At 47.1% G+C, this 27,928-nt stretch overlaps 1 protein-coding gene and 1 long non-coding RNA gene across 14 annotated transcripts in view; one reads left to right on the forward strand and one right to left on the reverse strand.

Moving 5' to 3' along the window:
• The window catches only part of pcdh15b (protocadherin-related 15b), a 1,980,039-nt gene that overhangs the window by 949,717 nt on the left and 1,002,394 nt on the right, over nt 1–27,928 (reverse strand). The gene's annotated exons all lie outside the window — the stretch shown is intronic.
• Nucleotides 1,528–27,794, forward strand: LOC119950736. The gene is made up of 3 exons (XR_005457397.1): nt 1,528–1,634; nt 26,026–26,139; nt 27,683–27,794. It is a non-coding gene; the product is annotated as an uncharacterized LOC119950736 (long non-coding RNA).

Raw genomic sequence — 27,928 nt, forward strand, 5'->3', positions numbered from 1 at the left:
TAATCCCCATGAGCTGTACTATTAATATACCAGACAGAATCTTTACTAACTCAAGACTATGGACTTCTCTGCTCCATTAGCTAGAGAGATAAATGACAAACTGAAGCAGAAAATAACTAGCACCGTATCCCCGAGGTGAATTTCTGCTTCATGCTGATTAACTTCCATCAACTAGTCTAATTATTTCCCTTAATTGTACAACAGCAGAATCCCATTAAATGTAACATAATTCAGCACTGCTGCTCAATGACACACTTGACTAAATGAAATAGCATAAATATAACATTAAAATGTGTGATGTGATGTAAATTTCAAAGTAATGAAAAGAACTCCCCAGAAGAACATGGTACGTAATCACAAGTGTTATGCAAACTATTATTTCAAAGGTGAAACTACAATGAAAGTTCCTCGTTTTGACTGTTACCAGCTGGTCACAATGTCCCCATGTTCTGGCACTGATTTTAAAAAAATTCAAATAGTTTCACCCTACTGAAAAAGGCATTTGATTTTGCCCAAAAATGTATGCGCTGTTTGCCCAAAAACATTTGAATAAAATGAAAACTCGCACAAAGCATAATGATATTAAATAGAAGCAAGAATTTTTAATCAAAACTTTTCATTGAGCAACATGAAGTCAGCTACATGGTGCTGCTGAGCAATATTTCATTTGAAAAGCATGAATAAAGGTAACTCCAGCATCCTTCTAAAGCTTTGAACTTACTTACAAATCTAGAATTTTTCATCACATCCTTGGAGAAAGTATTATTAATACCAATACTGCTGTAGAATTGGTCATGAACAAAAGTAAAACAAGAACTGCCTCTTTCTCTTCTTGCAATTGACAGTGATTGCCTTCCAACCCAATCGTTTCCGTCATTCTGCTCATCCATTATATTTATCTCTCCTTTTCCTCCCAGCACAGCTCTAACACATTTCCTTTCATCATTGTCACTGGATCTATACCTGCATCTGACTTTCATTGTGTCTTTTTCTCTCCCTTTTCACTCTGTGCAATAGTATAAAAAAGGCACTTTCAAATTAGCCATCCATTGTACTCTACTCTCAATGTATCTCCATAGATTTCCTACATTGCAATAGCAACTACACTTTGAAATTACTTATTGGATGCGAGGCATTTTGGTACATGTTGAAGTTATGAAAGATGTCATATAAATGCAAGTCTTTCTTTTCTTTCTAATTCTGTGGATGAAAGCACCCTTAAGTACAAATTCTGCATTCGTAGAATTGTTGTTGACTTTTTCTATAACTATCAGTGTGGAAAGTAGGAGTGATGTCGTTGATTACTTAATCGAAGAGGGTAAATAAAACCTGTAGCATAATGTAATTATTTTTCAAAGGTTAAAAGGTGGTATAATTAGTTTCCTTCACTGAAAAGCTTTCAAAATAAAATTTATTTTATTTGAGAAAAATTAATAATGAACTTTAAGATCAGAAAAACATCGATTTTTTAATTATGACTGTTCATTTTTTCCAATAATTACTGAAGCATATCTCTCTTTCTCTCCTCCCTACAGTTAAATCTATTGCTATCCTCATCTATTCTTAAATCTTCAACAGCATCTTTCAAACACATGATCACTTCCATCTAGAAGGACTGCCGATACGCATACTCGGTGAGTGGCTAAGCAGAATACAAAGGGGAATGTGGTTATGTTTTGTATTTTCACATACATTTTTCTCTTTGGGAAATTAGTGGGGAAATGTTGGAAAGATGAACAGGCAGATTCAGATTATCAACTTTTGTTGAACTATGAATGCTTCTTGCATTGACGGTCGTGAACCCTGAGCTTCTGGCTCAGAAACTGGGGTGGCGCCAGCGATGTGAGTAAAAATGGCAAGAGTGTGGCATCCAGCACTGCCAAAAAAAGTTTAATGACCTTGCTCAGGTGGTCAAAGTGAGTCAACGAAATTGCTCACCCATCACATTGCTCAATGTACCATATCCCAATCACTCACACAACAACGCACCCTGACACTTAAGGCTCACTCCTGCCATCCTATACAACAACCTACCCTTTCACAACTTCCAATTATGCCTTTGGTACACAAAACCTGCAAATTATAGCTATTTGGCTATGTCAGGCACATCAAACACACCGACATGCTACTATTCTGTCCTCTTTCTTCCAGAAGAAGGTTATCCCCAACAAACAGAGGACCAGAAATGTGATTCGGTCTGAAGCCAGGTGCTTAAGACCTAGAGCTGCTCGAGTGGTTCCTGCACGGTCACCTGCAGTTTGCCCTAGAGAAAGCCAGCAGCTTTCCTCCAGACATGTGACTGGGGCATTTGAAGCACCAGGTCATTGCAAAACAACTGCCATAACTCTCTGAGCTGAGAGTGACCTATGATCCGAGGGACATCTACTTTGAGACAGTGGAGGCGGCGGAGGCGTTCATGAAGGCTGAAGGACTGCGGTTAAAATGAGAGATGAGACTGGAGTTTGATTCTGCACGAAAGGAAGGCGGGGTGGGGTGGGGGGGGGGGGGGGGGTTGGGGGGGATGCTGTACACTGCCTCAGTTCTTTTTCTAGAATGTGTATTTGTTCTGTATGTGTGGGGGGAACAGTTAGGGGTTTGTTTTTTTTGGGTTGGTTAATGGGGAAGGGTAGTATACCCTCGGCTATGGGTTACAGTCGATATGAGAATATTGAGTTTTGGGGTTATGGTGGTTTTCTGGGGTGTGGTCTTTTGCACTGGTTTTGTTTATTTGTCTTTGTTTTCAGGGACTGGGTCATTGGGCAGGGGCCTCCAAATGAGGGTTGGCTAGTGAATGGGAGTGTGGTGGGGAAGGAGCCGCAGTCGTTGGAACCTGGTCAAACAGATTTTGATGGGCCTGGGAGGTGTGGAAGGTGGGGGGAGGGGACTGATACTGGGAGAGGTGTTTTCAAGAGGAAGTGGATGGGAGGATTCTGGGAGGGAGGGGCAGGGGTTTGACGGCAACAAAGGGACGGGGCAGGTCAGGGGCAGTGGGTAGGGCCCAGAGTTATTATGATGGCGGATAGGAGGGGCTGCGGGGCTGAGAGTCCCTCGGTCAGAATAGTAACGTGAGGGGGTTCGGGGGTCCGGTGAAGAGGTCAAGGGTGTTTGCACATTTAAAGAGTCGAAAGGCCGATATGGTAATGCTGCAGGAGACCCATCTGCGAGTGAAGGATCAGTGAGGATTAGGAAAGGATGGGTGAGTCAGGTTTTCCGTTCGGGTTTGATAGAGGGCTCGTGGGGGAGGGCAAGTCGATGAGGTTTCAGATGGAGAAGGTGATGGCGGACCAGGGGGGTAGAGTCTTAGAATCATAGATGTTTACAGCCTGGAAACAGGCCCTTCGGCCCAGCTTTTCCATGCCGCCCAGTTTCTATCACTAAGCTAGTCCCACTTGCCCGCATTTGGCCCATAACCCACTATACCCACCCTGCCCATGTAACTGTCTCACTGCTTTTTAAAGGACAAAATTGTACCCACCTCTACCACTGCCTCTGGCAGCTCGTTCCAGTTGCTCACCACCCTCTGTGTGAAGCAATTTCCCCTCTGGTCTCTTTTGTATCTCTCCACTCTCACCTTAAACCGATGCTCTCTAGTTCTAGACGCCTCTACCTTTGGGAAAAGATGTTGACTATCTACCTTATTTATACACCTCATTATTTTATAGATCTCTATAAGACCACCCCTACGTTGCAGGGAAAAACGTCCCAGCCTCTTTTTATAACTCAAACCATCAAGTCCTGGTAGCATCCTTGTGAATCTCTTCTGCACCCTTTCTAATTTAACAGGGGCCTTAGAGGGGAGGCTGGTGTCAATGGTGAGCGTCTCTAGCCCCAACTGGGATGGAACAGGGTTTGCAAAGAGGTGCTGTGTTCCATCCCAGATTTGGACACCCATGAGTTAATAGTTGAGGGGCTGGGGGGGGGGGGGGGTCTGGAATATGGTGCAGGAGCTGAAAAGGGATAGGTCTCAGTGACACTCGCGATGTATGGGAGGATTCTGAAGTGTTGGAGGATGTTTGTGAGCGATGTGGATGGGGCCCTACAAACCATGTTCATATGTTTTGGTCATGTCCACAGCTGGAAAGGTATTGGCGAAAGGTATTTAGCACTATCTCGGTGGTTTTACGTATGGATGTGGAGCCTGGTCCCCAAGAAGCCATTTTCACGATGTCGGACCGGCCCAAGTTGCAGTCAGGTGCAGGGACAGAGGTTTTAGCCTTCACCTCACTGATTACTGGAGGCGGGTCCTGTTGGGATGGAGGTCAGCTTCTCTGCCTGTGTCTCAGCATGGCGGGGGCACTGCTGAAGTTTTTGACCCTAGAGAAGGTGAGGTTTGCGCTGAGGGGGGAAGAAGGAGGGGGTCTACAATTCTTGGGGTTTGTTTATTGAGCACTTAGCTGCCGGTGAATGCAAAGGGGGGTGAGGGATGATGTATTTGTTTTTCTTCGACAAGTCAATTTTTTCGATTTTATATTGTTGGGGTTGCTTTGTTTTTTGTTTTCTCTTTGTATGGCAAAATGATGAAAATATGGCAAATAAAAATATTTTTTAAAAATGGCTGTGCACTTTCGGGTGCTTCAGATGTGTGTGGGGGACATGTCTGTGTGAGCCTGTAGTAACCTCAATAATGACACAAAAGACTAGATCGGTAAAAGAAGGCTTTAATAAGCAGAGAACTAGCCTGTTGCAGAGAGGGGTGCTTACTAGGCGGCCCCTTATATACGACTCCCCCAGGGTTCCAAGCCCGGTCTTAAAGGGGCATCACCTACAGGATGATACAGTAAGCGTTCATCACATTCACCACCTGTTTAAAAAAAACGCAAAGTCCGTCGGGGGTGACGTGGAATCACATGTCTAGTCTTTTCGGCGGCCTAATCGTCCTCGTCGACCTCCTCAGCTCGGGCAGTGGTGTGGCGGACACGGATGTCTTTGGTGAGACTACATCCGGGAGCACAGTGGTCGGAGCTTTGGTCCGGTTCGGGGCGCAAGGGGTGGGTGGTAGCTGGGGCTGGGGGTAGTGGTGCTGGCACCGGCGCAGAGTGTGGAGGGGGGGGCATTGGGAGAGCGTGCGGTTGGTGTCTACCGATGGAGAGGGAGACCGGCGGGGGGCATCAGTGGGTGCCAGGTCCCGCTGGGAAACAGTGAGGGGGGGGGCATCTGCAGTGGGGGAACCAGCGGGTGCCAGATCCCGGAGGGAAACCGTGTCTTGCCTGCCGTCGGGGTGCTCGACGTAGGCGTATCGGGGTGTCGCATGTAGTAGTTTTGTGGCTCCTCGCGTGCCTCCGGAGAAGAACAGATCCCAGAGTCGTCAGCCAAGGTGGAAGCGCGACCCCGGAGGTGGACTTCCTGGGTAAGACAAACAAGCGGTTGCGAGGGGTCTCATTCGTGGCCGTGCAGAGGAGCGACCTAATGGAGTAGAGGGCATCGGGTAGGACCTCCTGCCAGCAGGCGGTCGGGAGACTCCTCGACCGTAGGGCCAGAAGGATAGCCTTCCAAACTGGCGCGTTCTCCCTCTCCACCTGACCGTTTCCCTGCGGGTTATAACTGGTCGTTCTACTCAAGGTGATGCCCTTGCTGAGCAGATACTGACACACTTTGTCGCTCATGAACGATGTATCCCGGTTGCTGTGGATATAAGCGGGGAAACCAAACAGAGTGAAGATGCTGTGCAGTGCCTTTATCATGGTGGCCGAGGTCATGTCGGGACAGGGGACGGCAAATGCAGAACTCGTCGACGACGGTCTTTCTCGAAAAGAGACCCGGACAATTCCCATCCACCACCACTCTCCTCCGCCTGGCTGAACTCGTTCTATCTCTCAACAACTTCTCCTTTAACTCATCGCACTTTCTCCAAATCAAAGGTGTAGCAATGGGTACCCACATGGGTCCTAGCTACGCTTGCCTTTTTATGAGGTATGTGGAACATTCCTTGTTTCAGGCCTATCCGGGCCCCCTGCCACAACTTCTTTACCGATAGATTGATGACTATTTTGGTGCCGCGTCATGCTCTCACCCGGACCTGGGTAAATTCAACTTTGCTTCCGGTTTCCACCCCTCCATCACTTTCACCTGGTCCATCTCAGACACTTCCTTTCCCTTTCTTGATCTGTCAATCTCCATTTCCGGCAATAGACTATTCACTAATATCTACAACAAGCCACTGACTCCCACAGCTATCTGGACTACAGATCTTCGCGCCCTACATCCTGGAAGGACTCCATTCCTTTCTCTCAACTCCTTCGCCTCCGGCGCATTTGTTCCGACGATGCCACTTTCCAAAATGGTGCTTCGAAAATGTGTTCCTTCTTCCTCGACCGTGATTTCCCACCTACAGTTGTGGACAGGGCCCTCAACAGTGTGCGGTCCATCTCCCGCGCCACTATCCTCGCCCCCTCCACTCCCTCCCAGAACAAGGATAGAGTCCCCCTCGTTCTCACATTTCATCCCACCAGCCTCCGTATGCAAAGCATAATCCTCCACCATTTTCGCCAACTCCAGCGTGATGCCACCACCAAACACATCTTCCCTTCACTCCCTCTGTCAGCATTCTGCAGAGACCGTTCCCTCCGAGACAATCTAGTCCACTCCTCCACCATACCCAGCACCTCTCCCATCAGCCAGGCCACCTTCCCATGCAATCGCAGAAGGTGTAACACCTGCCTTTTTACCTCTTCCATGCTTAACATCCCAGGCCCAATACACTCATTCCAGTTTAAGCAGCATTTCAGTTGCATCTCTTCCAATTTGGTCTACTGCATTCGCTGCATCCAATGTGGTCTCCTCTATATCGGAGAGACCAAACGCAGACTGGGTGATCGTTTTGCTGAGCATCTTCGGTCTGTGTGCATTCAGGACCCTGACCTTCCTGTTGCTTGCCATTTTAACAAAAGACCCTGCTCCCATGCCCACATGTCTGTTCTTGGCCTGCTGTAATGTTCCAGTGAAGCGCAACGCAAACTGGAGGAACAACATCTCGGGCGGAATTCTCCGCTCCCCACGTGGCGTGGGAGAATCGTGGGAGGGCCTCCCGACGTTTTTTACGCTCCCCCCTGGCGCCCCCAGCGATTCTCCCCCCCCCCCCCCCCCCCCCCCCAGCTCGGAAAAATCGCCTCTCGCATTTTTTCACGGCGAACGCGATTCTCCGAGCCCGATGGGCCGAGCGGCCGGCCATTCACGCCCGTTTCACCACGGCAGCAACCACACCTGGTCGCTGCATTTGTGTACGGGCGCCAGATGCCCGTTTGGGGCATCTAGGGGCCCGATTTGGACGGGAGCACCGCGACTGTGCTTGGGAGGGGACAGGCCCGCGATCGGTGCCGGGCGGCTGAGGAGAAAGACGGCCACCGCGCATGCGCGGGTTCGTGCCGTCTGCGCGATGAAGTCATCCGTGCATCCGTAGGTTGGAACCGGCAAACCACGCATGCGCGGATGACTTCACATTCTCGGCGCGATGAGGTCGCTGCCGAGAAAGACGGAGGCCCGCTCCTAGCCCCCCGGGTGGGGGTGAATTAGGTGTGGGGAGTGGGCTCCGAGGCCGTCGTGAGCCCCGGCCGAGTTCACGACGGCCTTCACGAATTCGGCCCCCTGCGGAGAATTCCGCCCCTCATCTTTCAGTTTGGCACGCTACAGCCTTCCGGTCTCAACATCGAATTCAACAACTTCAGATGATCAGCTCCACCTCGACCCAATTGTTTTCATTTCATTTTAACTGTCTTTTACCATTTCTTTCTTTCTTAATATACATTTAATTCCCCCACCCCCCCCAACCTTATCCACCTTTCCTGCACTTTTTTCCTCTTTGCTTCCCCCTTCCTCTCCCCCCACACCTACAGTTCATCCTTTGATGTTAGCTTCTCTGCTGTTTGACCTTTCACATCTTTTGTCCTCTCTGGGCACCGCCATTAACATTCTTTCCCCTTCGTACCTGTAGCCAATAGCACCCGGTTTCCCTGGGTTTCTGTGGCTATGACTCATCTTTCATTCCTCCTCCACAGTATAAATATTTCCAACTTTCTCTGTCTGTTAGCTTTGACAAAGAGTCATCGGGCTTGAAACGTAGTTCTTTCCTCTCCCTACAGATGCTGCCAGACTTGCTGAGATTTTCCAGTATTTTCTCTTTTGGTTTCAGATTTCAGCATCCGCAGTAATTTGCCTTTATTAGATATTGTGGTTGGTGGACGGGAGGTGGCCTTTGAAGTACACGCTTAGTCGCTCAAAGGGCCCCGAGGCCTTTACTGGCTGGCAGAAGTGTAGTTTGTACTCTGCACAGATCTGGCTAGCCCTAGACATGGCTTTGACCTCCTTGGTTGAGTAAGGTAGGTTGCGGGGCTTGATATAGTGGGTGAGCCGGGTAACCCCCGGGTGACAGAGGTCATTGTGGATAGCCCGCAGGCGATCCTCCTGCACGTTGGACAGGGCATCTGGGGGCTCGTTGAGCTCCCCTGGTCGATAATTGATATCGTACGTGTAGGTGGCGAGTTCGGTCCTCCACCTCAAGATTTTATCATTTTTAATTTTGCCCCGTTGTGCGTTATCAAACATGAAGGTAATGAGGGTGAACCTCCTACCGGCTAGGTAGTGCCTCCAGTGCTGCATGGCCTCCACAATGGCTTGCGCCTCCTTTTCGACTGCAGAGTGCCAAAACTCGGAGGCGGTGAGGGTCTGGGAGAAGAATGTTACTGGCCTGCCTGCCTGGTTGAGGGTAGCAGCCAGGGCGATGTCTGATGCATCGCTCTCCACCAGGAAAGGGATGGTTTCGTTCACCGCGTGCATAGCGGCCTTGATGATGTCGGCCTTGATGCGACTGAAGGCCGACCAGGCCTCAGCCGTCAGGGGAAATGTCGTGCTCTTTATGAGTGGGCGAGCTTTGTCCGCATATTTGGGGACCCACTGGGCTTAATAGGAGAAAAGCACCAAGCACCATTTGAGGGCCTTGAGGCTACGGGGGAGTGGAAGTTCCTTAAGGGGGTGCATGCGGTCGGAGTTGGGACCTAGGACCCCGTTTTCCACGACGTAGCCGAGGATGGCGAGCCGGGTTGTGTGTAAAACGCATTTTTCCTTTTTGTAGGTCAGGTTGAGGGCTCGGGCGGTCTGGAGGATCTTTTCGAGGTTTGCGTTATGGTCCTGCTGATCATGGCCGCAGATGGTGACGTTGTCCAAGTACGGGTATGTAGCCCGCAAGCCGTACTGGTCCACCATTTGGTCCATCGCCCTCTGGAAGACCCATTTGTGACGCCGAAGGGGACCCTGAGGAAGTGGAACAGCCAGGCTGCTTCGAAAGCAGTATGGGGCGGTCTTTCGGTCGAATAAGGAGCTGGCGGTAGGCGGATTTGGGTGGCTGCATTGGAAATCCAGACCGAGCAGCAGAGGGGCACAGAGGTGAGGGAGGATATAGAGTTTGAAACGAGCGAGAGATCCGCAATACAATACCCCTTGATTTGAACTGAGTGGGACCCGGAAGCGAGGGCTATGGTTTGGGACGCGCATTGGTGCGCAAGGAGCCACGCTTTACCATTTCTGGGTGAATAAAGCTCTCCATGCACCCGGAGTCGAAGAGGCAGGGAGTGTTGCGCCTGTTGATCTGGACCTGCATCATGGAATTCTGTAGGTGCTTTGGCCGTGTTTGGTCGAGGGTGATCACTCCCAGTTGCGGGTAGTCCGAGTCCTCAGTCAAATCAGATTCACAAAACGGCCGCCGCCGCGGTCGTGTCACGTCTACAAGATGGCCGCCGTCAGCATGGCCACCCCCATGACTCGCACAAGGCCGATGATGCGTCAGATAGGGGGGTGTCCGGTCGATGCGCAGCCGCGTTGTGAGGCCTGTGGGCCTGTGAGCCTGATTTCGGGCCTGGTGATCTTTTTGTTTCTGGGCCTTGGGCCTGGCGAGGCAGACCCTCGCAAAATGCCCCTTCTTCCCGCAATCACTGCAATTGGCGGACCGGGCTGGGCAGCATGGATGTGGGTGCTGGCCCTGCCCACAGAAATAGCATGGTGTGCCCCCGGTCTGGGTGGATCGCCGCGCGGTGCTAGCCCGTAGCGTGGGGAAGTCCGAGGGGGGCTTGCAGGGTCCACGGGGTACGTGCCTATGTTGTGGCGGACCACTTCCAGCGAGGTGGCGAGCGTTACCGTGATCTTGGAGGTCTTTTGCTTCATTTTTGAGGAGTCACTGCCTGAAATAGGTGTGGTGAATAGGTACGGATTATAATCTGTATATACATGTGTCTGTATTGTCAGTGCAGTTGCACTTCCGCAAGCTCACCCCACCGGTTCCACGAGCCACAACCAGCCGCACCCAGCGCCCCCAGTCTCCGGTCGAGTCAGAGGTGTATAAAGTTCGGACGGGACCCGCACCGGAGTCTGCCATCGTACCCCAGCTCTCAACACCCACCCAGCCACCGCAAGAGGCTGCAACCCCGGTGCTCCGCAGATCGAAAAGAACAATCCATCCACCGGACAGACTAAATCTGTGAGCCACCAACCCCGCTGGACTCGATTTTTTCACAGGGGGTGAATGTGGTGAATGTGATTCACACCGGATTATAATCTGTATATACATGTGTCTGTATTGTAAGTGCAGTTGCACTACCTGTCCTCCAGGGGGAGTAACTCTGGGAATGCTCGAGTTGTATGGGGCTTCTCTCTTGGCTCTGCCCAGGACTCCTGCCCCGGAAGCTGCTGTATAAAGGTTAGTGCCACATGGTCAGCCGGCCAGTTCACCGAAAGTTCAATGGCTAACCGACTGGCTCTGTTGTGAGTATATTAAAACCGCTATTCTAATCCTACAAGCACGTGTCCGTAGAATTGTTGGTTCCAACAATAGGTGGAATGGATGCCGGACACGAATGCGTCTCAGATGTGCAGGTTCATGTGAACTTCCGCGTTCACATCCTGATGACTGCAGTTCCTGGCGAGCGTGGTGAGCTTTTCCACGAACTCGTCTTACGTTTCCCCTCTGCACTGCCGGCAGGTAAAGAGCAGATGCCGGGCATGTACCTCATTTATGGGTTTGACAAAACGCTTGCGTGGGATTTTGACTGCCTCGTCGTAAGTAGTCGCCTTCTCGATCATGGCGGAGATTCTGTGACTCGCCCGGGTGTGGAGTAGGCGCAGCTTGCGTGGCCCTAGGACGGGAGTCTCCGAGGATTCCAGGTGGGCCTCGAACAGCAGAGCCAGTACTTAAAAATGTCTTTTGCCTCCGGTGTCCGTGGTTCCAGGTTGAGCTTCCCTGGCTTGAGACCTGCGTCCATCCTAATGTAGTTCTGCTGATTAAATTGTAGTACCCTCAATAACGACACAAAAGAGTAGAACGATAAAAGAAGGCTTTGATAAGCAGAGAACTCGCCTGTTGCTGAGACGGGTGCTGATTGGGTGCCGCCTACTTATATATGACTCCCTGGTGGGCGGAGCCGGAGGCGGAGTCCCCCAGGGTTCCAAGCCCGGTCTTAAAGGGGCATCACCTACATGATGATAAGGGTACAGTAACCATTCATCACAGTGCCACTCCAGTTAAGTTACACCACACAACGTGGGTAGGAAACACCCACTGGTGTCATGTGTACTGCAAAATATGAGGTGAGCTTGCATCGTGCCACTACAGATCCTAGAATCTTTCAATAGAATTCTTTCTTCCTCTGTAGTACAAATAATTCCCAATCGATTCCCATGCTTACTGGTAAAATTATTCATTACTACTTGATCAGACTACAGAAATATCAATTTGGATTGCAGAATTCCATAGGTAAACTAAACTAACCCAATTGAATACGCTGATTTGCATAAATCACTACTTGTGTTAAGATTCCTCCCATGTGAATGAATTCTTGTTTATTAATCTGCTCTGCAGTCCTCTACTGGAAAGCAATTCATTCCAGGGTAGATTTCCCTGTGAACAAACTTGCTTATTTTACCTGCTGGCTAATATTCATGAGTAACTACATTCATGTAACTGACAGTCAAAGACAAAAGAACCTCTCTAAAGCCCAGTTATCTGATTACTTTTGAGGAGTTCAAAAGCATCCTTGGGAAGTTTTGAAATATAAACAGAAAATGCAAGAAATACTCAGCAAGCCAGGCTGCTTCTATGGAGAGAGAAACTGTTGACATATTTCAGGTTGATGACTCTCCATAGATCATGACCTGAAATACTTACGGTGATTTGCAGCCCACAATCTCAGTGAGAATGCGGATGTGGGCAGAAAATCTCTGGAGTGAATTGGGAATCGTGACTCTCTCCGGAGCGTCACATTTCCCGATTTCCCTCACCTCATGTTGGCAACATCACATGGTTCATGCCCACAATGGGTTTTCATAAATTTGAATATCATTAGCCAGCCCCCCTCACCCCCGTCCCATGACATGAGCACCCCTCGCTAAATATTCATACCACGCCAACATGGGTTCACAACAGATTTTTAAACACTATACTCAGTCAAGGGGATCCTTCCAGGGGTGCAATGTTAAGTATACCTCCCCCCCAACTCAGAAGAGGGAACTGCCCAAGAATTGACCTTGTATTGCCACCTGACACAGGTGGGCACTGTCAGGTTGGCGGGGGGGGGGGGGGATTTGCAGTTACGTGTGATGGTGGCGGGGGATGTGGGGGGGAGTGGACAATGAGCATGGGGAGGCGAGTGGCCATTGGGGGCAACATTGGCAATACTTCTCTGGTGGTGGTGGTTGGCGGGGGGGGGGGGGGGGGGGGGGCGCTGATGATTGTCCGGGGGTGGCCAATGACAGTAAAATTTGCGTTCTGACCCCCTTTAAAGATGGCTTCCCGATTTCTATGGTACCCGACTTCCAGGTACTTGTTCCATCAGGTCCCGTCCCATCAGAGTGTCGGTGTAAACCGTGGCCATCACTTTTTTCTTCAAAGAAGCTCAAGATCTGGAGTGAAAACTGGTCTGTGCAATTGGAGAGCTGTGCACTAGTTTTCAGTCTGAGCCAGACACTTAAAACAAATATGGTAAATTTCCACTTATTAATTCTTATTTCTCTCCACAGATGCTGCCACATCTGGTGAATATTTCCAGTATTTTCTGCTTTTTCTTCAGATTTCCAGCAGCTGTGGTATTTTATTTCTGCATAACCAGGAAATGCTTTCTTTGCATAGGCCCCTATTGAAATATCACATTGCAAGAAGTACCAAAAATTTTAATGTTCCAATATCCTGCCTTTGTAATAACTCACTGAATGGATTGTAGTGGACAATTGATTTCTACACTGTTTGTATAACTTATGTAGGTACAGTTGTTGAGCCATTTTATATTAATTGTCTCTTATTGGGCTTGAGAGAGGGTTGCAAGGAAAGAAGAAAATTACATTTTTATTGCATCTTCTACAACCTCAGTATGTCTCAAAGCAATTTAAAGCTAATTAAAAGCTTTTGAAATATAATCACCGTTGTTCCATAAAAAATGCTGAAAAAGCACATAAGCATGGTTTCACAGAGAGCAATGAGAAAATGACCAGACCAGTACGTGGGTTGAGGGGTAAATGTTGACCAGGTCATTAGGGGAACTGTCCTGCTCTTTTTCAAATTAGTGGGGCGAAATTCTCCCAAAGGGAGACAAAGTGCCGATGCCGGAGTGAAAACCAGAGTGTTTCACTCCGGCGTTGGAGGCCGCTCCTCGCCCCCTATTCCCCCCCCCCGGGTCCCGGGTGCTAGGAGCAGCGGCACATCAATCTCGCACGCTGGGCCTTGACGCTTGCGTCAAAGCGGCGCCGCCTGAATGCCGAGGCCGGCGGCGCCTGAATGACGTCACCCGCGCATTCACGGTTGCCGTCTTCCCCTCTGCTGCCCCGCAAGACATGGAGGATTGATCTTGCGGGGCGGCGGAGGGAAAAGAGTGCGTCTTTCAGAGACGCTGGCCCAACGAGCGGTGGGTGTCGATCGCGGGCTAGACCACTCCTGAGCACCCCCCTGGTGCTCGATTCTCCCTCCGCCCCCCACAAGTCCCACACGCAGTGGTTGCGCGCTGTTCACGCCGGCAGCGACCAGGTGTGGTTGGCGCCTGAGTGAACCGGTCAGATTCGGCAGGCCGCACGGCCCATCTGGGCCGGAGAATCGGCGCTTGACCAGAGTGGCGATTCTCCAAGCGGCCTGTCGCAAAACGCGACATGCCGTTTTGGGGGGGGGGGGGGGGAGAATCGCGTGCGGGTGCCAGGACGGCATGGCGTGATTCGCCCGGCACTCCTGCGATTCTCCCACCTGGCGTGGGGTCAGAGAATGGCGTCCGTGGTATTGGTCTTCTATATTCCACTCAAAAGGCCAAAGGATGCCTTTGTTTAGTCTTCAATCTGAAAGAAATCAGGTCCAAAGATGGTACTGTGTATTGAATTCCAAATCATGTGCTCAATAATAATAATAATGTTTATTATTGTCACAAGTGGCTTACATTAACACTGGAATGATGTTATTGTAGAAAAACCCCTAGTTACCACATTCCGGCACCTGTTTGGGTTCACAGAGGGAAAATTCAGAATGTCCAATTCGCCTAACAAGCACGTCTTTCAGTGTGATGCAACAGAGATCTAAAGCACTTTTAAAAACAATGTTTATTCTATGAATCCAGTTAACATGTTATAAACACACAGTAAACATCTTAGCAACTATCAACTCAAATACTTGCCCCAAAGAATACAGTACTCTATAAGTAACCCTTAATCTTTCCTTGCAACATCCATAAGAAAAATATCCTCTTTAACAAAGATAGCAGGTTTTAACTCCTCTACTGAGAGCAGTAATCACTTTCAAATTAGCAAGTGATCTGAAGATATTCTTTTCATACAGAGAGATCAAAGTTACACCTTGTTTGGCTGGCTGCAGCTCCAACTCTGAAAACGAAACCAAACACACACTGCTCAAAAACAAAAGTAAAAGCAGACAGACAGCCCAGCTCCACCCACACTCTGACATCACTGCAGCTATTTGATAAAGACCCATTTAGAACATAGAATATACAGTGCAGAAGGAGGCCATTCAGCCCATTGAGTCTGCACCAACCCACTTAAGCCCTCATTTCCACCCTATCCCCATAATCTAATAGCCCCATGTAAGCTTTTCGGTCAATGAGGGCAATTTATCATGGCTAATCCACCTTACCTGCACATCTTTGGACTGTGGGAGGAAAACGGAGCATCCAGAGAAAACCCACGCAGGCACGGGGGGAACATGCAGACTCTGCATCATTTCTTAAAGGTACTCTCACATGTCACCATTTACCTGAATGAGTACAGCTTCAATAACACTTAAGAAACTCGATATCATCCAGGATAATGCAGCCCACTTTGGCAGCTCAACCACTATGCTACCTTGCCACCAGGCCACTTTGGCACCTCAACCACAAACAATCACTCCTTCCATCACCGATGCACAGTAGCAGCAATATGTAACAGCTACAAGATGAATAATAGGAACTCACCAAGGCTCCTTAGGCAAACCCGTGACTTCGACTATCAAGAAGAAAATGGGCAGTAGATGCTTTGGAATGCTGCCAAATTATGCTCTAAGCCACACAACACCATGATTTAGACACCCGGATACCACAAATAAATGAATATGTTTAATGTGCTTGATTGATTAAGCCTTGGACTCAGAAAAAAGTAAGCAAAATGGAAAAGTTATTGGAAGGGTGGATGCTGGAGTTGCAACATGGAGTAGACATTTTAAAGCATAATAAATAAAATCTATTGCATACATAGAAACTAGTGTCATCTCTGCATTGCTCTGAGATATATAAAATATACAACAGCAGCACTGGGTAAGTAATAGTTGAATGGTCAGGACATAAATCAGGAAGAAACTAAATGAGGAAGTAAAGGGTTTCATGGAAGAATGAGTGATGAGAATTGGAGGGAAGGTTGAAAAGCCATAGAATGTTATTGGGCCAGAAATAAGCAAGGGAGAGAATGGACAAGACATGTGTTAGTCTGTGCTTCTGGATCACTAGTCCAGTGATATTACCACTAAGCCACTGGCTGTGGACCCTTTATTGTGATATTCCTAATCAGTCAGGACACATTACATAATACTGGATCTTAAGACAGCGTCATCCTTGGTCGGTTCCACATGGCATTACTCCTGAAAACCGTCACAATAGCATTCTGCAAACTCATTTTCCAGATCATATTTGAAAATTTGATTGGTCCTGTCTCTAGGAAAATTAAAGTCCGCCACAATTATTACATTGTCTTTGTTACAAGTTCAAATAATTTCTTAAATACATACAGAAAATGTTGGATAATCTCGGCAGGTCTGGCAACAGAGTTGATTTTTTGAATCCATGTTACTTCTACAGAGCTAAAGAGCTTTTATCCAATAATTTCTTGTTTATTGTTCTAAATAATGGTATAAACTGTTGCTATTTCTGATTTCCACCCTTACTGAATTTACTTCATGATCTTCTGAATTCCTTTCTTGCTAATGCCCTTATATTATCCTTTACTATTGTACCACCATTTTTTTTTGCTATTCCGTCTATCTTTCCAAAATATTGTGAACCCTGGAATATTTATTTCCCAGCCTTCCAACCAGGGGCGGGATTCTCCGACCCCCCCCCCCCAACCAGGTCGGAGAATCGCCTGGGGCCGGTGTCAATCCTGTCCCCGCCGTGTCCCGAATTCTCCACCCCCCTGAGATTCGGCAGCGGCGGGAATCGCACCATGCCGGTCGGCGGGCCCCCGTGACGATTCTCCGGCCCGCGATGGGCTGAAGTCCCACCGCTGACTAGCCTCTCCTGCCGGCGTGGGTTAAACCACCTCTCTTACCTGCGGGATTAGCGGCGTGGGCGGGCGCCGGGGTCCTGGGGGGGGGGGACATGGGGCGATCTGACCCCGGGGGGTGCCCCCACGATGACCTGGCCCACGATCGGGGCCCACCGATTGGCGGGCGGGCCTGTGCCATGGGGGCACTCTTTTTCTTCCGCCTTCGCCATGGTCTTCACCGTGGCGGAGGCGGAAGAGACCCCCTCCCCTGCGCATGCGCCACGTCAGCAGCCGCTGACGCTCCAGCGCATGCGCGGACTTACACCGGCTGGCAAAGTCCTTTCGGCCCCGGCTGGCGTTCATGGCAGCCTGCGGAGTGGGAACCACTCCGGCGCGGGCCTAGCCCCTCAATGTGAGGGCTTGGCCCTGATGCACAATCAATGGACACGAAACATAGGTGTAGTCCGAAACAAAAGGCTATAATCAGTAAGAAGTGTGCCCAGCAGCAGGAGTACAGAAATGACCTGGCTGCTGGGAACACGGGTTCTTATACCCCACCTTGTAGATGGAGCTACCTTTCTCTCGCCCAATGAGAGTACAGAAGATATGATACTTGGGCCAATGGGCAGCGAGCCCTCTGCACCAATGGCAGCTCCCACTCCCAGGTACCGTAATACCCCTAGTCATACTACCACAGGCCCCTAAAGGTGCGGAGACTTCCGCACCTTTGGGTCGGCCCGACGCCGGAGTGGTTCACGCCACTCCAACATGCCACCCCGCCCCGCCAGGTAGGGTAGAATCCTGGCCCAGGTCTTTAATGGTGATTAAACTTAAACCATTTACTTCAGTTGTGCCACTAGGTGATCTATTTTATTACAGATGCTTTGTGTATTCATTTTATTTCAATGTTGTACTATTATTCCCTGCATTGGGCTTATTTGCTAATGCATAATTAATGTTGAACTCTCTATCCCTTCCTGTCTCACTCTTCTCATCTTTACCCACATCATTATACAATTCCATTGCCTCAGATTTGCTCTTTGGATTTTGAACCTCCCTTCACACAAACCACTCTGGTAATTTAAAGCCCTGTCCATAGTCCTCGTTATATAATTGTTCAGGACAATGAACCCAGCCCATTTTAAGTGGAACCCATTCCACTGAAACCCTATGTCAACTGGTCAGAGATGATTATCTTTTATGTTCTGTGATTTAATTTGAATTCTACTGCTCTCAAACAGGGAGAACCAGGTTCTGCTATGTCGCTGGTTCCCACATGCACCGCAACAATTCAATCTACCCTCTCCCCTTCAAGTTCCTCTCCAGCTGGAAGGAGATGTCTTTAATTCTGCCACAAGCAGGCAAAACAAAAGCGGAGCTCCCAATTGCAGCTGCAGAAAAGAGTGACTGTGACCATGCTGTTTCCTATCACTAACGCATACATTTTTGCTCATCTACTTCAATGGCATCTTTCACCATGGTGACCTGATCAGTTCACTTATCCACCCTACAGTTCTCTACCTTATCCACATATGGAGCAAGCAGCTTGTATCTGTTGGACAAAGTCAGAGGCTGAGGACCCTCTATCACTAGATGCTGGTTCCCATACCTACCTCACTGGCTTTGACACCTTCCTGTCCCCGATCGTTGAGCAACTCCAAATATCTGCCCATCCGAAGGAGTGTGACTTCCTGCTGGGACAAAGTATCCGCCTCCCTGATGCCCTACATTGTTTGCAACTCAGATTCCATCTCAGTAAGGCTGAGCCAACATTACGCTGGCTGCAGCTTAAGTAATAGAAAATTACACCTTCCAAACTTGGAGACAAAAGACTCACCAGCTGCAGGAGGCTCTGTAAAAAAAGAAAGAATGCTCTACTGCACTGAATTCGCACATATGCCAAATTCCCAACATCACACTCAGTCCACGTCAAAATCAGATGTCGTCTCCTTCCAAAGGTTTACAACAAGATTAGAAGCCAAGAAGCTTTCCTTTTAGCAGCGGGCCTCTGCTCTCCGAAAAAGATTGCTACTATATGAGCGTATCAATTCGCACAAGCATGAAAAAGTTCCTGCTAGTGGAAGACATCTGATTCTAAAGTATATTTGGATTGAAAGGGACATTAAGAGCAGTCACCTTTGTCTCCAAGAGCTATGTCTCAATAGCATCCAGATGTCAGGGAGAGGTTTCCACAAAATTTTCTTCTAATCTGGCTTTAGGATTTACATCCTCCTTTCTGCTTCAGTGAGGGATGTGTTTAATGGCAGGAGTAGATTGCACAAATTAGGGCATTGTGATGAATGTCGGAAATTGTTATATATTATTTTTTGTCACAGTAATGTCATTAAAATCCCTGGGTTCAGATATATGCGGGCAGTATTTCTACTCAAGGTTGTGAATAAGGTGCCATAAAAGGTGAGGTTATTATTGATTTTTACCATTTACTTGTTTTCAGAGAGATGGCTAATGGAATATTGTTCTGATTTTGGAGGATCCTTGGGATGTAGATAATTTATGAGGGATTGTGTTTAGTCCTAGATAAGCAGCTCATGACATATCTTAATGGGAGGAGACTGCAGAATGCATTATGGTTGAGATACAGATGATATAATTAATGGGACTGGCCAGGTCAGTTTGTAGTTTGTAATTTTCCATAAAATTTTAGTCTGACAAGACAGAAGGATTTTCATGTTGTTCTTGAAAATGTCTCTCTCCAAAGGTCTGCATCGAGACACAAATAACCTTGATTGTTAACTATGTTTATAAGTGGCATTTGAACTATTTTGGGTTGCTTAATTGGAATACATGGTGACAGGTACAGATAGGGAGTGAAAGTTTATTTTTCCTTTTATTTAAGAACTGTTTTAACTGTTAATTAGAAAGCTATTACCTGTGTTGCTAATGTGATTGATCTTGTATTTTGATTCTGTATTTAAATTAAAATTTGTTTTAACATAAAAGATACCTATTGGTCTGTGTTATCACTCCTGTGGTTTTGAAATCTTCCCTCACAGTCTTAAATTGCAAATTCTCATCTAGGAGTCCTAACAGCATGCATGGGTTTGATGCACCAGCTGATATTTGCTGGTATACAAGTCCATATTCTTTGAAGGATTCATTTTTGCGACACAAATAAAGCTCAATTAATAATCTGTGTGTCCCTTAAACATGCAAACTACTCAGACGCCATACAATTAATTATTGCTATAAACTTAATCATTAATTTCATGTTTAATCGTCCTTTTTCACTAGTTAGTAAGAAACTATATGATTTGGAACTGTACTAAGGTAACCCAGTTTTCATACTAGCTACATAAATAAATACTAAGATTCATATTGCTTTCACATCTCTGATGATGCTGCCTATTGTTTCATGCTAACCACTTCTGACATTTTAACCATCTCTGTCTGCTGTGTTTAATGGCATGAGTAGATTGCACATGTTAAGTTAGGGCATGCATAGGTTTGATGCACCGGCTGCTCTTTTGGTGTTACACTGGTCCAGATTCTTTGAAGGATTCACATTTGCTACACGAATAAAGCACTGTTAATAAGTTCTGGGTGTCCCTTATACACGCACACTATTCAGGCCCCATACAGTTAATTATTTCTGTAATCTCAATCATTAATTTCATGTTTAATCTTGCATTTTCACAATGTAGTGACTAAATGATTTAGAACTGCACTAAGGTAACTCAGTTTGCAAACTAGCTCCATAAATAAATAGTAAGATTCATATAATAATAACCTTTATTATTGTCACAAGTAGGCTTACATTAACAGTGCAATTAAATTACTATGAAAATCCCCTAGTCGCCACACTCCGGCACCTGTTCGGGTACACTGAGGGAGAATTCACAATGTCCAATTCACCTAACAAGCACGTCTTTTGGAACTTCCACTCCTCTCATGACCCCGCCGATTGACTCATGCTTATCACTTCTGACATTTTAACCATCTCCTGCCTTCTGTTTAATAATTTTACGAGTCATTATATTTGTTTTTCTGTATGTACAATTCTGTTTCTCACCCGACCCCCTCCTCTCACACCGTTCCTTTTTAATGGTTCATTAATTAGAACTTTGATTTCACAGAACTTGATTATTGCTGAAACAAATGCTGATTGCTTTTCACCTGGCACTCATCAGAACAGAATTTGCAATAATACAATTGTAATGGGAACCCATTTATACTGCATGTAAAGAGAGTGCTGATTGGTTGGCAAGTGGTCTCTGATTGGTGTTGCCATGGAAAATGCACCTGGGAGCAGTGGATTCTTTTCTCCTGGGATAATCTAGAAATAGGAACTAGGGAGTCACAGTTAAAAATAAAGGATGACCCATTTAAGACAGAGATGAGGAAAAACAAATGTCTCAGAGGGTCATAATTCTTTGGAACTCTCTTCCTCATAAAGTGGTGGGAGGAGGATATTTAGATGTTTTTAAGGCAGAGGTGGATTTATTCTTGATTACCTAGGGGGTAAGAGGTTATCGAGCATCCGTGGGGATGTGGGAATTATGGAATTGAGGTTACAATCAGTTCAGCTTTGATGTTATTAAATGGAGCAGACTCAAGAGGTCTACTCCAGCTCCTAATTTGTATGTTCTTATTAAGTCTCTTATCATGCAGTGTAAATTGTTGTTCCCTTTACCTGGTAATCTTCTGAATTCCGTCCTGATTCATGCAACATGAAAGGCTTCAACAACATGCCTCGGGCGGAATTCTCCGAAACCCGGCGGATCGGCACCTTGGCGTTGAAGGGACCCAGGGGGCGGCCTGTGGGGGAAGAGGGGGGTCCAAACCCGGGGTGCCTCTATAGTGGCCTGGCCCGCGATCAGGACCCGCCCACCAATCGGTGGGTTGGCCTCTCTGCCCCGGCCTCCTTTCCCCCACGCTGGCTCTTGTAGCCCTGTGCCATTTGGCGTTGGGGCCGCCGTGGGGAAGAAGGCCACTGCGCATGCGCTAGTTGGCGCTGGCCCAACTGCGCATTCACAGACTCCACGGCGCCGGATTCAGTCCGGGATCGGCAGCTGGAGTGGCGGAGGCCGCTCCAGTGTCATCCTAGCCCCCTGTGGGCCACAGAATGTGGTCCTGGAACGGGCGCTGACGCTGGGGTAAAACACTCCCGTTTTACTCCGGATTCGGCACTTAGCTGCCCGTTGGGAGAATACCACCACTCATTTTTCAGCAATACGCAGGTTTACGAAGTATTCATTGCACTTGTTCTTTGAACTGGGAGAAACTACACAACTGCAATTTTTTAAAAATATAAATTTAGAATATCCAAATTTTTTTTCCCCAATTAAGGGGAAATTAAGTGTGGCCAAACCACCGAACCAGCACATCTTTGGGTCGTGGGGGTGAAACCCACGCAGACACAGGGAGAACGTGCAACCTCTGCATGGGCAGTGACCCAGGTTTTGATTTGAATCCAGGTCCTCAGCGCCATAGTCTGCAGTGCTACCCACTGTACCAAGTGCCGCCCTCATAACTGAGATATTACCTCGTCTGTTCTCTCCTCAGTTGTGGCCCAACTCGCTGAGCATTTACAAGATATTCTGTCTCAAAAGCTAATGTTAGTCCAGGAAGGTTTTTCTTTATTTGTATTTAGACCAGAAAGCAGTGGGCAATGGCACCTGTGCGTAGAACAGAGGGGAATGGCAACAATGGAGGCTGAATATGAGCCTTTTTTATGATTGGATGGCTGCAGTGGGAAGGGTCACCCAAATCACTTGTGTTTGAGCATGTCCCTTGCAGCATATATTGGCAGTCTTCATGTGGCTCTCAAGTCTTTCTGCATTAGGCAGCTGGTCATCACATTCCTCATCCTTCTCCTCATTGGAGGGTGTCTTAGGTTACACTAATTCATTAGCAACCAGGGCATCTCCATTTTCAGTTCCCCGTTATATAATGTGCAGTGGACCATCAAAATCAGGGAGACCCTCACTGGGGCTTTTGAAATTATTCACCAAAATGATCTTAAGTCGACACAAGGGCTGTTAAATGGTAACTCGGGTATCAGTATGCCTCATGTTACATTTCTGTGCCTCCATCCCGAGGTTCCTCACTGGTGTCAGCAACCATCTCTTTGGTGGGTATCCTTTTTGGCAAGAATTTGTCCTTGAAGGGAGGAAGAGGCGATGGGCTGTGGCACCTGCAAGTAAAAGTAAAGTAAATTTGCCACAGTCTGCTCGCCCCTTTGACAAAGAGAGCTGACTGGTGGTGATTTAACTTGAAGATCACCACACCTCAGGCAAGGGGCAAGGTTGAGAAGGTGGGGCCTTCATGAATAACCTGAGCAGATATGGGAATTGAACCTGTGTTGTTGGAAGCTGTGCAATTATACATCATGGCTCCCATGGTACTATCAACACACCTGTCGGATCTGCTGCCGGAAGTCACACACAAATTTCTCATTGAGAAATGGTATCCCGCCCTAGGCCTAACATTGGTAGTAGGGAAATTGCTGGAGTCCATTATCAAGGATTTCATCGCACAGCATTTGGAAAATAGTGGTATAATCAGACAAAGTCTGCATGGATTTATGAAAGGAAAATCATGCTTGACAAATCTACTGGAATTCTTTCAAAATGTAACTAGTAGAGTTAACCAGGGAGACCTGGTGAATGTGGTTTATTTAGATTTTCAGAAAGCTTTCAACAAGGTCTCACATAGCAAATTAATATGTAACGTTAAAGCGCATGGGATTGTGGGTAGTTTCTTGAGATGGATAGAAAGCTGGTTAGCGGACAGGAAGCAAAAAGCTAAAATAAATGTCTCTTTTCCAATTGGCAGGCAATGACTAGTGGGAAACTGCCGGGATCTGTGCTTGGGCTCCAACTGTTCACATTATATATTAATGATTTGGACGAGGGAATCAAATGTTGTATTTCCAAATTTGCAGATGATACAAAGTTGGGTGGGAGGGTTAACTGTGAGGAAGATGCAGAGATGCATCAGCGGGATTTGGACAGGCTGGGTGAGTGGGCATATGAATGGCAAATGCCGTATAACATGGACAAATGTGAAGTGATCCACTTTGGTCGCAAAAATAGGAAGTCAGATTATTATTTGAATGGGTGGAAATTGAAAGAGGGAGATACTCAGCGACACCTTGGTGTCCTTGTGCATCAGTCGCTGAAAGTAAACACGCAGATATAGCAGGTAGTCAAGAAGGCAAATGGCCTTCATAACAAGAGGATTTGAGTATAGGAATAGGGATGTTTTACTACAATTGTATCGGGCATTGGTGAGGCTACACCTGGAGTATTGTGTGAATTTTGGTGTCTTTATCTGAAGAAGGATGTTCTTGCTATGGAGGGAGTGCAGCGAAGGTTTACCAGGCTGATTCCTGGGATGGCGGTCTGTCATATGAGGAGTGACTCCAATGATTAAATTCATTGGGGCGTTTAGAAGAGTGAGGGGGGAATCATATAGAAACTTATAAAATTCTAAGGGGAGAAATGTCTTCACTCAGAGAGTGTTGGATCTGTGGAATTCACAACCGTAAAAAATAGTTGAGGCCATATATATATATATATATATATATAGATATAGCTCTTGAGGCTAAAGGGATAAAGGGAATGGGGGGAAGGCAGTTTCAGGTTATTGAAGTTGAGTATCAACCATGATCATAATGAATGGCGGAGCCGGCTCAAAGGGCCGAAAGGCCGGCTCCTGCTTCTATTTTCTATGTATGTTTCTATGTAAAAGGGCTCTAATAACCAGCAGGGGACATACAATTTTAGGGGGAGGGGGTGATTGTTTTTCCCATGCTCCTTGAGGAATATGAGCTACCCGGCTTGGGAATGCTGCATTGTTGGAAGTGCCATCTACTCTACCTTTCAAGTAGATAAAAAGGTCACGTGGCAAGTGTTATCTTAGCAAAATTAACACTGCCTTCAGTGGTGTAGTGTATTTATAATAATTTAACAGCATGCAAAAAACCATGTAATCACAGGGTGCTATTCAGGACTTCCAATTTTACTGCTCTTCAACACACAACTGATGCAGGCATTCATTATGACACCTGTACTGATCTCCGTATGTAATAACATGATCAGATTATGTTAAGCTGGTACAGGCAGATGAACAGTAGATGAGCACACTGTCAGACTTATAAAAAGGCTTTCCCGCTCTTTCCTAGTGCAGAGTGTGTCTGGAGTGCAGAGAGTACAGAAGACAGACAGCAAGAGAGAAATTAATAGATATCAGTATTTAGCATCAGCTTATTAAATAGTTTAATTGACAGTTATTTGTTTATTTACTAGTCTTGCGTTAAGTAAAAAGAACTCACAAGATTATTTTATATTACTCATTAAATTACTTTATCATCACTGGAAGACTGGCTGTGATTCTCCCCCAACCGGTGGGGCGGGTCGTACCGGCGCCACAGAGTGGCATGAACCACTCCGTCATAGGGCTGCCCGGAAGTTGCGGAATCCTCCGCACTTCCAGGGGCTAGGCCAGCGCTGGAGTGATTGGCGCCATGCCAACCGACACTGAAGGGCCTCCGCCGGCCAGCGCAGAACCGCTGGTGTGATCCCTGCGCATGCGTAGTGGGTTTGTTCTCCGTGCCGGCCATGCCGGAGCTTAACAAAGTCCGGCACGATGGGAAAGAGTGCCCCCACGGCACAGGCACAACCGCAGATTGGTGGGCCCCGATCGCGGGCCAGACTACCGTGGGCCCCCCCCACCCCGGGCCGGATCCCCCGCGCCACCCCGAGGACTCCGCAGGCCGCCCTCAGAGCCAGGTCCCGCCGGTATCGACCTTGTGTAATTCACACTGGCGGGACCGACTGAAAACGGGCGGCCGCTCAGCCCATCAGGGCCCGGAGAATCGCCGGGGGAGCCACTGCGAATGGCTCCTGACCGGCTCGACATGATCCACGCCCCCGCCAAAAAATGGCCACAGAGAATTCGACAACCGGCGTCAGAGAGGTGGGGCGGGATTCACGCTGCCCCTGCCGATTCTCCGACCTGGTAGGGAGTCGGAGAATCCTGCCCTATGTCTATATTTCAACAACTCGGCTGGACAAAAAGAGTAATATATATATTACAAAATCGTGATATAACAACACCCACTGGAAATTCCAGGATATATGCCATAATCAATCGATTTCTGTTAACAAAACAATTTTAGTCATATTAGTTATTTTAATCATTTCAGTGTTGCTGCTTAAATTGCATCAGTCTTGGGGGTAGAGAAACAAAAGAGATGGCCTTCACCAACAGAATAAAGAATGGAGCTGCTGAAAAGAACTATATAGTAATAATAATTTCTGAACAAAGGGAAACTTTCAATTATTGTCCATATATCATCAACAGCTGCACCTCGATTTGAGGATGATGTTTACTCCGGGTGATGAAATTCTACCATTGGACTTTGTATGACTGTGCAAGCCTATTCTCAGCCTACAATGGAGAAGGATATCCAACATGGTAATTAGATTTGAAGTTAAAGATTTGTTTCCTTTTCTTTCCTTCTCTGCCACCACTCTGCCCATTAAGTCATTGAGACTGAAAGCATTACACAGCTTGATGGACAAGTTGTTGTCATTTTGAACAAATGATAGCAAGTGTCTCCCAGTCATTAATTTCAATGCTGTCCACTTCAAGGAGAGCTTCAGGGTATCTTTGGAGCATTTTTCTTATCCTCCCCAGGAACATTGGCCATTTGAGAGTTGAGAAAACAGGATCTTTTCGGTTATCCAGTGTCCATTCCATAGAAATTGATTTTTTAAAAAGAGTTTTTCCTCAATGTTCCTGGAGTTGGATTCAAGAAGAAAATTTGTGTTTATTTGATTATGCTCACATTGAATCTGGAGGATGTGGCAGGGCCATTGCTGATGGAGTTTCTCTCGTTCTCTTAGTGTCACTGCCACAAAGTTCAGGTCTCACTGCAGTGGAAGAGTGTGGTGACAACAACTGCTCACACTGACTCCTGTAATTTGTGGAAAGCTGAGCTGGTGCAGCTGATTCATATTCGATCCTGTTGTCAATGGTGGCCTTTTGAGAGAGGTGGCTGTCAAGGTATCAGACTTGCTTAACATATTCTCGAGTCTCTCCTTACAACATATAAGGGAGGTGGTATTTTGATTGCCTGGGTGTGGGTTGATATATCAGTCTTGTTTTGGCACGATTCAAGGACAGGATGAATTTCTTGTTTGCAGAACTGAAATTATCAAGAATAGCTTGGAAATCTGATGCACAGTGTCAATGACACTGCAGGCATCTGCAAACTGTAGATCATGCATGTCTGTGGGGATCAGTTTAGTTTTGGCATACAGACAACTGGGATTAAAGAGTTTTCCATCTGGGCAGCATTTAGATAAACACCAGAGGACAGTTATTCTTTAATGAGCTGCATAGCCACTGTCAAGTTCGAAGAAGCCACGTTATGGTATTGTCACTGAACTAGAAATCCAGAGACCCAAAGTAATGTTCTGGGGACCGGTTAAAATCCCACCATGGCAGGTGGTGAAATTTGATTTCAATAAAAATCTGGAATTAAAAGTCTAATAATGACCATGAAACCATTGTCGATTGTTGTAAAAAGCCACCTAGTTCCCTAATGTCATTTAAGGAAGGAAATTTGTGTACTTACCTTGTCTGGCCTACATTTGACTCCAAGTCCACAGCAGCGTCGTTGACTCTTAAATGCCCTCAAGGATGGGCAATATATGCTGACCCAGCCAGTGATCCTCACATCGCATGAATGAATGCAACTCGTACAGGAGCTGTCTCTGACATTGGTCTGGATTTTGAATATTTTTGCATCTCTCAGGCTTTGTCTTCTGACCAAATGCCTTTGAGTGTCAGCCTTCAGCAGTTCAATGTTGGCTTCTTGACTTGTGACCTTGTTTTGTTCTGCTAGGCAATAAAGGCTGCTTGATTTTTTTCTTGGAGGTCACATATTGCATTATCGCTTTCAATGAATCAAGCCTAGTAAGAAGAATGCTCAAACCTTCTTCTTCCTTTTCAGCCAGTGTTCTGCTGTTGAGGACCTTTTGGAGTGAACTCACCAACATGGAGCAAGGGACCTATGATGCCATCCCTGAAGGAATCGTTGGAGCACACAGGTTTCTGCACCACATTAAGGTGGCAAGCCACAGAGTGTGCCCATACATCAAAAATCAAATATCATTAACAAGTTCATTCATGTACTGGATAAAAATTGAGTAATTAAATCTATTGAATGCTCCCAACAGAGAGTCATGCTTCAAAGATG

This window comes from Scyliorhinus canicula, chromosome 16 (genome assembly GCF_902713615.1).
Source record: "Scyliorhinus canicula chromosome 16, sScyCan1.1, whole genome shotgun sequence".
Lineage (NCBI taxonomy): Eukaryota > Metazoa > Chordata > Chondrichthyes > Carcharhiniformes > Scyliorhinidae > Scyliorhinus > Scyliorhinus canicula.